The 13275-nt window shown below is 40.4% G+C and overlaps 1 protein-coding gene across 2 annotated transcripts in view; it reads left to right on the top strand.

The window, feature by feature from the left end:
- Nucleotides 1-13275, top strand: part of dscamb (Down syndrome cell adhesion molecule b) — a gene marked incomplete at both ends in the record, with an annotated part of 107237 nt that overhangs the window by 18703 nt on the left and 75259 nt on the right. The window lies entirely within an intron of this gene.

The following is a 13275-nucleotide window of genomic DNA, read 5'->3' as shown; positions in this document are numbered from 1 at the left end:
CTTATCTATTTGATTGCTCTGTATACTGCCCGCTGGCTGATTTTGCTTCATACTGGGGTGTTCAGGGACCTTTAAGTGAGCACTTTATGTCATTTGACGGGGGCAGAATCTGGGACGGTGTTTTGGTTGCATTTTAAATGTGTCTGCCCAAGCATAAAGATGTGTCGTCTGATCCATGCAGGCGACTTATTTACTCAAGGTTTCTCGCTGCAAGCTGCTGGTAGAACACTTTGCTTAATGTCATGGTGAGCGGGCAAATATACAGCATGCAGATATGATTACGATCTGTAAATGAAATGAATCGTGTTGACGAGAATTAGAGATGGGTTTTTTTTCAGCCCATTTGTTGTTCAGTTATGAGGATAAAACGCTGTAAAATATCTTGTCTTACATCACTGCATTGGGGCAGCCATGGCCATGTTGAGGCTGGGTACCCCTGCTCAGTGGCTGCTCACTGCTTCTAATTCTAGGAAGGTTCCTAGTAGAGGATCGGTTAAATGTGGAGACAGAATTTCCCTCAGTGATTAATAAAGTATAAGTATAAACAAAGATACAATTGTCCAATGTTTGGGTAGTTCAAGAATTGTGTGGTAAACAATGTGGTAAAATTCTTTCTCATGATTAGAGAAACCATGTGAAATCTACCATTTTAAGTGCATCTAAGAGTGAAGTTGTATATTACGGCCTTATGGACTCCAAGGAGCAGGACCTGCTGGGTAACATGAAGGGCTCTTAAAGGTAATGAAAACACAACAATTTTAGTTGATCATAAATTAATGTAGACATAAAATGAACCAGCTTTTAGCCCTGTGTCAGCTGGGATTGGCATCAGCACCCCCCACGACCCCCATGTCATGTACAGGATAAAGTGGTAGAAGATGGATGGAAAAAAAGAAATCAGTTCGATGCCCCACTTTCTAAACACTGGACCATTTCTACAGTAGATACTCAAATGCAAGATTAGGAATCACATTTAAATCGCAGCCTTCCTGATTTGCCGACTGCAATTCCAATTTGAAAACGATTTATTGTTTAGCCCAACTGTTTACTGAAAAACCAGTCCTCGCCGGTGATTTCTTAAATCAGCTCTTATTGTCATGTCAAAAACAACGTTTTTCCTTTTGTCTCCAGCACGTCTGGCAGCCTATAGAATATGCAGTGACTTTTTGATGGATTATACTGGATGATCTGCGTTTCCTTTTGAGTTCTTTCACAAGTGTTCAAAAGAACAACGATAATGGATTGTCTGTGTTTATTCCAATAAGTATTGCGGCAGGCCAGTGCTGTCAAAAGCATGAGCACACGGTCAAAATCACTGCTGCTCCATGATAAATATTTGATGGTAGATTCTGATGCATGAGCGGGTTCATTTCGCACTGTTATGGAGAGGGTATGTTTACTTATGGAGCGAGGGTTAGAAGGACGTGGCGTGTGCGCGAGCGTGTTTGTATGTTTTTGCATGAGACCGTAAGGAGGCCGACAGGGCTTCTTGACAAAGGTAAGTGGGTGCAGTTTGACCAGCCTAGTTTCCTGACTCCTTCTTTGGCGTTTGTTTGCTTTTGTATTTTTAAAATTTTGTATAAAAGGAGACTTGTTCTCAGTGGACACAAAATAAAACTATCAGAGTCACACTGAAATAATAATCTTAGATCTTGTTGGCAACAGTAACATCAAGGAAGCTCTCATTAATAATCTCACATTGAGCATCACAATGTGACGAAGAACTCGGCGTATTTCTATTGCAAAGTCGCAAAATAATCACTTATATTTCTAGTGGTAAAATCTTTGGCTAGTGTGTTGACTTATAATATTTATTTCCATGCACAGTTTAGATGCATTGGTTCCATCTGCTTGTTGAAGATCTATAAATGTCTAACTTTCACAGAGAAGACACAGAGAAGGTTTAAATCACGGCCGCAAAATCTCTGAATATCTACTGGTTCACATTCGGGTAAAAAATAGATGCATAATTACAGACTGGGGACTGTCTTAATTAATCAGCTGTGATTGAAAAGTTAATTACAATATGAATTACCTCTCCGAATGAGGACTGCTTAGTAGTCATTTGAAGCGGCCTGTTTTCAATGTGAATGAGCACCACGCAAGCTCACTGGGTCCTAATGTTGCCACTAACATACCATTAACCTGTCATGAATTTTAAAATGGGTCTCACAGCATGAGCTTTCAAATGCCCGGCTCCGATCTCCTCGCCGCTTTTGATAAACAATTGACAGCGCTAATAGAGAGATGAAAGAGGCAAAAACAGAAAGAATGGGGGAGAGGAGGAGCTGAGCTGTGTCCTACTGTGTTGCTACCAGAGTTTAATATGATGGACCTTTATTTAAGGCTTGTGTGTGCGTGTGGATGTGTGTGTGACATGCACCGTGTTTTTTAATTTGATATGCTCCCGAGTTTGTGTCAAGTGGCCATGGTTTTGAAAAGGCTTGCTGTGTTTGTGTGTGTGTGTTTCTATCTATCTACCTTTTGTCTTTTAACATTCATAATATGAATGAGCTAAATAAGCTATGAGGTCTTGGTTACAGACATGAGTTTCAGCAAAATGAGTGCTCTGATCCTGAATAAGCACACAAAAAAATATTGTTGGTGAGACCTTGTCCTCTCCTTTAAGATTCATATATACAGTATATATAGGAGGGAATTAGAGGATAAATCCTGTGTCTAAATGCCTAAATGCAGAGTATTATACTCAGAGCATTAAATGCATTATAGTCTAGTCACCTCAAGGTTGATTCTGTCCGTCTGTAACTACCAATTGTCTGTGTTCCACAGAGTGAGCACATATTGACGTTGTGTACATTTTATGCCTTTTATAGAAGTATTAGTGTTGACTCGCACAGTGCCTCGCTCTGCGCTTTTCATGCGTGTCTCAATATTGGCATCCATTTCTTTAAGTGTAAGCATCGTGCACATGAAAAGACTGATGTACATTAATTAGTTTTTCAAATTTGGGTGAGCACAGGTTGAGGTGATGATCATAAATAAAGGAGAGATATGTTTTCTTATTGAAATGATCATCATTCCCAGTAAACACATCTTCCTTACCTTTTATGTTCACCTTTATGTGATTACTTTACTTTTGGATAGTCTGTGAATCCCACTTCTGGAGTTGATAATAATTATGAACATTATGAATTCTGGACATTTATCTTAATATTTTTAGGAAAATGTGGCAACAAACGTTTCTTCATCTCAAATGAGCTTCCATTGACTATATTTGGGATTTTGTCAGCATTTGGCTCAAACAATTAATTAAACAAATGGCCTACATTTATTTGAGTGTGTAGATTTTACACAACAAAGCTAAGATTAAAATGCTAAGGCAATACTAGACCAAATTATCCAGTTAGAAGCCTGACACAACTACAGATTAGGAGATGTGGGCCAGGCAGACAGCCTGGATAATGCCCCAGGAGAGGAGAGGTGGAAAGAGGTATTCTGGGGTGAGAAATAGAGGAAGAAAAGAGGAATTATATGGGGAAGTCTCCTCCGTCCTAGAAGAGATTGCGTTTCCTCCTTAAAACCAACATACAGGCCTTTCATTCCTGAAGATTAGAGCAAAGACGTAGGATGAAGAGCTTTATTTTGTCTTAGGACAGACTCAGTGTGAAGGGTGTTTCCAAAAGTCATTCCCTCCTCTTGTACAGTATGTGTTAAAAGTAAAAAATAACAATGTTATGCATTAACAATATACAGTTTGCTTTGTTTGGTGAGGAGTGAAATGGCTTAAAGCCTGCTGCTAGTGGTCGGAGGCTGAAATACAACACATCGTCACTGTTGAGAATATTTCGTATATATTGATACAAGCATCAATACAGTGGCTTATTTTTGCATCGGTAGATACGTTTTATTTCGTATTTAAATTGTTAATTTCAAAGCGTTAACAGCGAACTAAGCAGTCACTCTATAGCAGTATCTATAAGTAAATAGATAAGAAATCTCCCCTATATATTGATATAATAGAATTTTGTATATACAAATTTACATGCAAGTTGACTTCTTTCATATTGAGCTTCTCTTCTCTTCTCTTCTCTTCTCTTCTCTTCTCTTCTCTTCTCTTCTCTTCTCTTCTCTTCTCTTCTCTTCTCTTCTCTTCTCTTCTCTTCTCTTCTCTTCTCTTCTCTTCTCTTCTCTTCTGTGACCTCCTTGGCACAGTACCCCTGTCAATTTCCCCCCTGAATGGAAAATGCTGTTTTTTTTATTATTTGCTTTATGCAAATAAGTCCATCCAATACTCACAGCATCAGTGAAACGATCTGCAGATACATTTTTCTGTCACGCTCACGTCGGCTGCCTCCTAACTGTGCGTTTAGCATTTAAGCGATGAAAGTGCCTCAGCACTGCTGCAATTCTGTTCAGTCTTCTCTCGTGGGTTCTTGTGAGTGCTTATAGGGGCTAATTAAACAGTTTGCTCGCTAATAGAATCACAGACCTAACCAGCCACCAGCTCAGTCACTGGAATGTTAAGGATGTCTTCAAAGAGGCTGTTGTAGGTGTTGGGTTTACAGCATCAATGCTCAGCAGGAATTTATCATGCCAGTGATGTCCTACCACCTCCATTTTTCACTGAGATTGACAGTGAGGGCACTGAGAGGGAGACGAAGACAGGGCTGTAAATTCCACACACCCAAAGTCAGGCCAACCTTGAAAAGAGGGCACGTTGGTAGAATTGAGTTTAGGGGGAATGAAGATGCAAAGAAATGAGGAAAGGGAAGATTAGAGGCAAGAGAGTTGGCGAATCAAGTGAATAAAACAGAGGAGATTTAAAAGGTGGAGTGGAGGAGAATGGGCGAGGCTTTTTCTTTGGTAAACAAGGGACTGCATCACATTAGACACAGTCCTTCCCCTGAGCATTTTCCCTCTTTTCTTTCCTTTCGCACTTCTCTTTCCTTTTTAGCTCCACACCCACTGTGCCCCTCTTATTCATCCTCCTCCTCCTCTCTCCAGATTTCTCTCTGTCTTTCTCACAAAACACAGTTTATTGATCTTGTTGTCAGGTGGCTGGAAAATAGGTCATGGCTCAAGCTGTCGTCGTCCCTGCATGGAATCACACACCACTATTTCAGACCAAGTTCTGAATATTAACATGTACACGTGCACGTATAGTGCATACATGTATAGTATGGCTACAGTCTGAATATGTGTTAACAGCTGTATGCATGCGGCTCTTTCACATGCTGCTCCACCCATCACACAGAGAAACGCTATGAAGACAACAGAGCCTATCATCTCACACACACAGATCAGCAGTTAGTGAAATGCTGACCCTTGTCTTTTGCTGCACCCACTTTTCCCCTGTCCACTCACACACAGATGCCTGAAAGCAGAGGGAGATGGGGTGCTTATTGTTTGCACAGATTGCATGTGTATGTATACTGTTTCTATTTTGATTTAAGTGAGTGACAGTATGCAATGTGTGATACTGTCAAATAGGAGGTGTTTTGTGTGTGTGTGTGGGGGGGGGGGGGGGTATTTCTTCAGTATCCTGAAGAAAGAAAGAAGGAAAGAAAGAAAGAAGTGGAAAAAAAAAAATCAATAGTTGTGTGCATTAATCACAATGCTGCCACAGAGAATTATGGGAACATGAGCTCAAGGATGCATTTTGTGCGGTTGCAACATATGAGTGCTGTGTGAAGGGGAGTTTGGGGAATTGGAAGAGGACGAGACCCTTTTAGTAAGAAGTGAGGTTGGAGTAGAGATGTTTGCTCGAGGGTGGGGGTGTTTTCATAATGTATCGTGTGGACAGTGCGTCTCACTCTTATTTATTGTTACTTTGCCCACATTGTCTTTTGTGCGGCTCACTTCAAACCAACCGTCATTCAATATTGTTTCAATTTTTAATTACCTGCGATTGCATTGTTTTTTTGAAAGCTGTTCTCGTCTGTGTTTTTGTGATTTATGGCTCACAGTTTTAGTATTTTTTTTCATGCATTTATTTTACATCTTCCCTCAGATATCGGATTGCCATTTTGAAAGAAGAAAGCAGAGCACTCCTCTGACTTTCTGTTTGAGCTATTGCTGTTTGAAGTCTCCATCTTAGCTGCGGTGAAGGCTTGAGGACGTGATACATATTTGATAAGGATCGATAGAAGGGCTACTGAGACAGAGATGGGGGGGAAATCAATCTTGGACTGGGCTTCCCAAAAGCATCTTAAGCCTAAGGTCGTCTTTGGTGTGTCCTTCTACTTGTTTGTTCTAAAACAAAGTGTGAATTTAAATTATTTCTTGCTTTAACGTTGTCTTCCATTTCACATTGGTAGAGGAAGAGGAAATACCAGCAGAAAGACTGTTCCCTGCTCTCAAATTTGCTTTGTGCTTTTTTTCCCTTTGCTTTCTGTGTTATATTAAGCCATCTACTGTCACCCTAATCACTATGCACATAAAACAATAAAGCAATCTATTTAGTGACGGGAGACTGAACAGCAGACAACATTTTGGCACTGAGGCTGTGATTCCCAGCTGATACTCCATACGGATAGACAAAATCAACAACTGTTGAAGCAGGCAGCCTTCCATCAGTGTTTACTAATAAACTGTAGCAATATGGCAGCCATTAGGCTGTTTAGGCAGGGAATGATTAGAGTGGTGATGGCCGGGCACATTGGGAGACTGAACATGCTCTCATCTTTAATAGGCAATTTAGCTTCCTGTGATGAGGGGGAGTCCCTTTGTTTTCAGCTTGGATTGAAGGCAGAAGCTTGAAAAAGCACTGTTTTGGTAAAGTGTGTCATCATTACACCGCATTACAGTTATGTTTTTATATTTCATGCCTCAAATAGTTACACATGTATGCAATTTCAGACGAAGCCAGTGCTGAATACCAAGATTACAGTTAGTTTAGCTATAATGTGGATAATAAGCATGATTTTTTTATTCCATCTTGAGAAAACTTTTGATAATTGTCACTTGACTTAAAGGGCCACTTCACCCAAAATGATACAGTTTTTATATTTGGGCATCAGACAGTGGATCTGAGATGTATGTCTGAGACAATAAAAGCACTACACTGCTCTTTACGGCGTCAAGTGTTATAAGTAAAAGATCTGAAACAAATCCCCCCCCCCCCCCCCCCCCCCAAAAAAAAGAAATAGTTACGAAGCAGCGTGATCGTGCCTTCTTCTTGGTATCAATGCTGTCGGGTGCAGGACTTGAGCTGGTAATGAAGTATCAGTGGAGTAACATTTGGGTGGATTGAACCTTTAATGAATAGCATGATACTCAGCCTGATCAGCGCTTTTTCTGCCCTTTGATAATGGATTTGATGAAGTTATATATAGTTACATTACATTACATGTCATTTAGCTGACAATGTTATCTAAAGCGACTTACATTGTTCAATTCTCACATCTGAGAAAGGCAAGTAGCATTAAGGGCCTTGCCTAAGGGCCCACATTGGATATTAGCTGACCTGCCCTGACCGGCATTTGAACCCCAGCCCTCCACACCGAGGTCTGTGGACTATACCACTGAGCTATACCATAGTTATGCAATTGAGCAGAAAGAGATTTAGAGTTTTCACTTACCGTGAGGATAAAAGTAGCACAACTATAAGTCAAATAGTAGATTTAACTAGATCTACATGAAGACGGTAACTTCCACAGATCCACAACACAAGATTAAATGGTGGAGCAGTTTTTTCTGCAGGTTTCTGTTCACTCAACACATTTAAAAGTGAAAGTGCAATGTGTGTAAATGACACTTACTTAATTTTATTAATAATTATAAAATAAATAATACAATAATATTTAGTTATATAGAATCAGGACATTACAAGACTATACATTTTATACAGTGCTGCAGAGCAATACAGTAATTAGCTTATAAAAGAGATCGAATTGTGTATATAGTTGGGTATAGTTCACTCAGGGGAGATGTTTCATGCAGCCACAGAGCTTATGGATGACTAAAGTACAACACTTCTGAAAATGGACTGGAGATGGGCCAGAATGAGTCTGGCATCAGGCCAGGACACAGATTAGTAATAAGCAGGGGTGTGAGATAATTACAGCCAGAACAAGCAATTCATTTCTGTTTATAAACTGTTGGATGAATATGGCAAACTCCTGTGTCCCTGTTTGTATGCGCATGTGTTACAGTATTACTGACACGTGGCATGGTTCACGGAGGAATTAGCCCATATGATCCCAGCTCAAGTGCTGGGGGAATTTTGGAGACAAACCAGTGTGCACAGTCACATACCATAATGCAATGATGTCTCATCCGAACATGGAAGTGTCTGATTGGAGTAAAAAAAAGAAAAATAAATAAGAAGGCACTTTATCACATGACTGACCTAATAAGGATTTTTCACAATTTCATAATCGTCTGGACAGGAATCGGAGGGAAAGATGTGACTTAATGAGTTAATAATGATGCTACAATCATCTATACATTATAAATATGTCTCAGGGAGATCAATGGGAAATCAGTGCTGAAAAACCAGACGGCCTTAATAAATAACTGGGTGTGGACTTTGACAACATTGACCAGACACTTAGTGTCACATGAAAGCTGTCATTTTCTTGGATTATGGGAAATGTAGGATATAGAGTGTTTGAGGGCTTGACCCACAAATAGCCAAGAGCACTCATCCTGTGCTGCCTCGATTTGGACCAGTGTCTCACGTATTTCATATAAATCCACCAACTTAATATTATGGAAACACTAGCAGCAAGCATTCGGCTTCTTGTGGATTGTGTTTTTTTTGATTTACATGAATTGTGGCTGGACGAAAAGTTGAGAAGATTTCAGAGTTTTCAAATGGTTTTCAGAGGTACTTCAGCAGAGACATGCAACAATCAAGTATCTTATGAGGAAACACAGTTCATGCCTGACAAGAGAATGTTAAAATGAATTAGAATGATGATTGTGTTGAGGAATCTTTTTTAGAATCGCGTTTTGGTTGTATAAAAAAACTTGGGTGCTGATACGATTTATGTTGATTTATGTTTATGTACATGGCTGTAGACAATAACCTACATATGAGTCATATTTTCAAAATCAGTGCAAACCTTGTCAGTCACTTAGACAGTTATCTAAACTAGCAGCTACATTTGCCCCACTAATAATACAATAAAAAATACAATGAATACAATCAGGCCAAGTAGAAAACAAAGTATTATTTTTCCAGAGCTTGTGCTGTAAGAAAATAAAATAATATATTGAGGCCAAAATGAACAGAACCTCTCAAAACAGTGCATAATACAAATGTGAGCCTTTTAAAATGAAACTGACAAACGTCTTTTCAAAACCCTGGATTGGAGATAACGGTGATTAACAGAACAGAATAAATTGGCAACTGTTTTTAACTGTATTGGAACACAATCGTAGAAAAATTTCTGTTTCTGTTCCACTCAAGAGTAGTACATTTCCACTGACTTCTGTGATTTTGACAAATCGTGCTCCGGATTGAAAATGACCAGCTGACTTCACTGCAAGGTGACCCTCAATCTTTTACTTGATGTATGAGGCATCAAGCATCATTATTTTTTCTTCAAGGCTCGTTTTCGCTCCTCTTGCCTCCTCTTTGACGTGAACCTTGAGAAAACACACACACACACACACACACACACACACACACACACACACACACACACACACACACACACACACACACACACACACACACACACACACACACACACACACACACACACACAGACAGACTGGGTATCGTTGCACCTTGTCTTTGACCTCACCTTGCCATTGTGCAGCCAACAACTAAGATTGAAACACCACCTAAACTCCCTGCAGGCTGCTGCTAAGTGGCTGTGGTGAAAACATGTCGCCTGGATGGCTGACACTCAGTCAATTCCTGTCTGAAATGATCAGAACTGTGTTCAGATTCAGCCATGTTATTTTAGTGAGGATCATTTTAAACATTGCCCTGCATTCCGTTCGTGATTCATTCTTAAATGCAAGGGGAGACTTCACGGGGAAACGTTGAAAGGTAGAATGATCTTGCCAGTCGAGCTTTCATTCGTGGCAGTGACGTCACACGGGTGACAACCGCGAGAGGAGTGGCCTTTTGACAGACGCATCCGGCAATCTTCACATCAGCGTAGGAGTTGAGCAAGCCAGTCAGAGCCAAGCACCCATTGCTGCACACGCTTATCACCTGCACACAGCTGCTGTTGCCCCTCTGAGGGAGTGAGTGAAGAGGATGAAGCGATAGGAAAGAAAGAGCAAGAATGAACGGTGTGCCTGAGACAGAGGGTGATTTGTGTTTGCAGCATGACGGCACATTCATGGCCGCAATCCTCTTTAATATAATTTCAGAGTTGTGCATCTGAAAGTTTTTATTCTTCTTCTCTCTTTTTTTTTTTATGTCAGTGTAACCCACATTTGTCATTTTAGATGAACGGAAAGAAAAATGACTGTGTTTGTTTTGATAAATGCAGCATCAACCCGGGAATAGTTAAAATGTGGTGGTTCACAGTGAAAATGTGCTTTGTAGCTCTTGTGAGTATAAGGAGAGAGAGAGCGAGAAAGAGAGAGTGTGTGTGTGTGAGGGAGAGAGAGAGAAAAGCTCAATCTGAATTGATTTCGCTGTTACTTTCTGCTGTACTTGAGTTTCCATAGCAACATGGTCAGGTTCCCTCGGCCTCCTAGGGCAAGTGTTGTCTAGTTCTCCAAAACAAACTCCCCATTTCTCTTTCTCTTTTCCCCTTTCCTTCCTCGGTCTATCTTCTCTCAACAGTTGAAATATTGCGTAGGCTGAAATAGTATATTTTCATCAACCAGGTAAATCAATTAGCACCAACAGACCAACCAGACCTGTGGCTTAATTCAGAATCAGTGATTTTCTTTTCATTTTCTAATGAAACAACAACTGGTATTTCCAGTCAGCAAAAAATAATGGTCCAAAGAACCAATACTTTTTCATCAGACTAACTGTCTAAACCCCAGTGATCTCCAGTTCCAGGCTGATTATCACAGCAAAGGTTCTGCTCAACCACATGACATAGTCTTAATGTGCCGTGCACATATTGCCTCTGCACAAGGAGAATCTAAATGAGCAAATGTACACCATAATGAGGGAGGGTTGAACGGAATTTAATTCAGGATGTCTGAAATGTTTTTGGGACGTGATTATTTCACAGGCAGAGCTTATCAGATCAGGGACGATCATGTGGCAGAAATCTGTTTTAGCTCCAATAAAACTTTATTGCACACGTTTGGGGATAATCAATAAAAAAAGAAAAATGGTGTCAATTGCATGCATGGATTCGATTACATGCACAAAAGTGTGTGAAAGAAGATATTTTAAATGAGGCCTCCTCAAGAGAAAAGATGAATAAAATCCTAAATTGTGTTTTCTGTAGAATCTTCTTCTAAAAACAATATTATCAATATGAGAACTGGAAATGAGTAACAAAAAAAATAGTGGTCTAAAGGAGAGAAAATGCAGATCAGCATTATATGACCATAAGTTATTAGAGAGACTGTATTTGGAATATTTGATCGATTCTTTGTGTGGAAGGGAAACAAGGCAACATGTTCTTTGGGTCTTTTGTTCGAGTGTTGCACTGGTGCATTGCTCTGGATCAGGATGTCAAGTAGCTGCCTATAAATGCAAAATGTTAATGCGCTCTGTGCTGTATTTCAAGTACGCTGCTGTATCTGCTATGGCCTTGGACCTGTCCCAATCTGCTCTGTGTTTTCTTGCTGCAGATCAATGCTAATTAATACACATTTCCCTCAGGGACAGGCGGGCAGCCACGCAGAGAATCAGAAAGCGCCATCACCGGCTATATGCTCGACCGGGCCCATATATGGGGAAAGTAACCTTCAGACATATTTACAGGCAGGAAGTAGTCATGGTGGTGTCGCTGAATAGATAATGGTTTCTCCTACAGTGTGCTTTAATGCAAATCCAGTTCAGATGAAGTTCAGGCACTGTTGTTTTAGCTTCCATTTGGTAATGACACCTTAATGCAGAGACGCAGACATGGTCTCACTTTTGCATTCGGTTGTATGATGCAGAGACTGTACATGGAGTACAGTATAATGTGAGACCTGCTGGTTTTGGGCTTGTTTTGTTCTCCTGTTTCTCATTCTTTTCCCTCTCCATCTCTCTTTGAAATGCACTGTTAAAATAAATGAACAAAAAAAATTGAAGATCTGTTTTTGTGTGTGCCTGGCGGACAGATAGGCACTGTATAACTAGCCGTTTCCTCTGAAGTAGGGAGAAATCTATTTGCTTGTAGAAGCTGCTTGCATAATCCTTTAGTTACACTTGCCAGCTGTGAGCAAAGATACAGCACTGAGGGATTTGGCATGAATATCATTGGGAGGACAAAGAAATGAAACTGATAAGTGTTTGTGCACAGGGTCCTTTGCATAATCCAGGATAACCCATAATCTGAGTTCTTTAAATTCATGCTTGAGTAGATGCGGTGAGAAGCCATTAATTAGAACATAGTGTTGAGAAAAATTGGTTTGTCCAAAAATAACTAGAGCACTGGAGCTACTCTGGCATCAGAGATCAGGCTTAATTTGCTTTAACGATCAAGTTTTGAACCCAAAACACACTGCGGAATGAGTGATGACGTATATCGTTTTAGAGAAAAGCCTTTACTGAGAAATGTGCTATATGTAGGCATTCTCATGGCTATCATTTGTGTGTTACATTTCCATATGTTCTGTACAGTCTGGCCTTGTTTTGGTTAAAACCCCTATGAGAGGATTATGGATCTTTCTCTCTCTCTCTTCCTGCCTCTCCCGCTCTCTCTCTCTCTCAGCTGCATATCCTCCCTTCTCTCCCTCCTTCCTTCAACACTATACACAGCAATCAAGAAAAAACACATCACTCAACAGCTTTCAATACATCTGTCCTTTCTCTTCCCACCTCTCAGCGTGTTTGTTTGCTCAGCCTCCTCAGCCTTGGCGCCTGCATCTTATTCTTCTGTGCATGTGTTTCAGATAGTAATGGACAACTGTTGAAAACTAACATGAAATGCCAACGGACTGCGATGTCTGTGGACCCTGAGGTTGCCATGTCCACACGCGTAAAGGGTACAATAAAACGACATATATGCTGAAAGTTCAAACACGTACACATACAGTGTGTAAGAATTAGTGACATCTCATGGTGAGACTCGTCCACTCACTCCTCCCCTTTCACAAGTGTGTCACGGAACTATACTGTGGCCGTTGCACAGCAACAATTATTTAATTCTTCTTGAGAACATTAAAAACACACACACTCTGTCTGGTTTGGGCATTGTATTGGCCTCTGTAAAGCAAGGCCCTCGC

The sequence above is a fragment of the Microchirus variegatus genome, assembly GCF_963457635.1.
Source record: "Microchirus variegatus genome assembly, chromosome: 3".
NCBI classification, from domain to species: Eukaryota; Metazoa; Chordata; class Actinopteri; order Pleuronectiformes; family Soleidae; genus Microchirus; species Microchirus variegatus.
The sequence above is the reverse complement of the archived record's forward strand: the minus strand, read 5'-3'. Positions and strand labels throughout refer to the sequence as shown.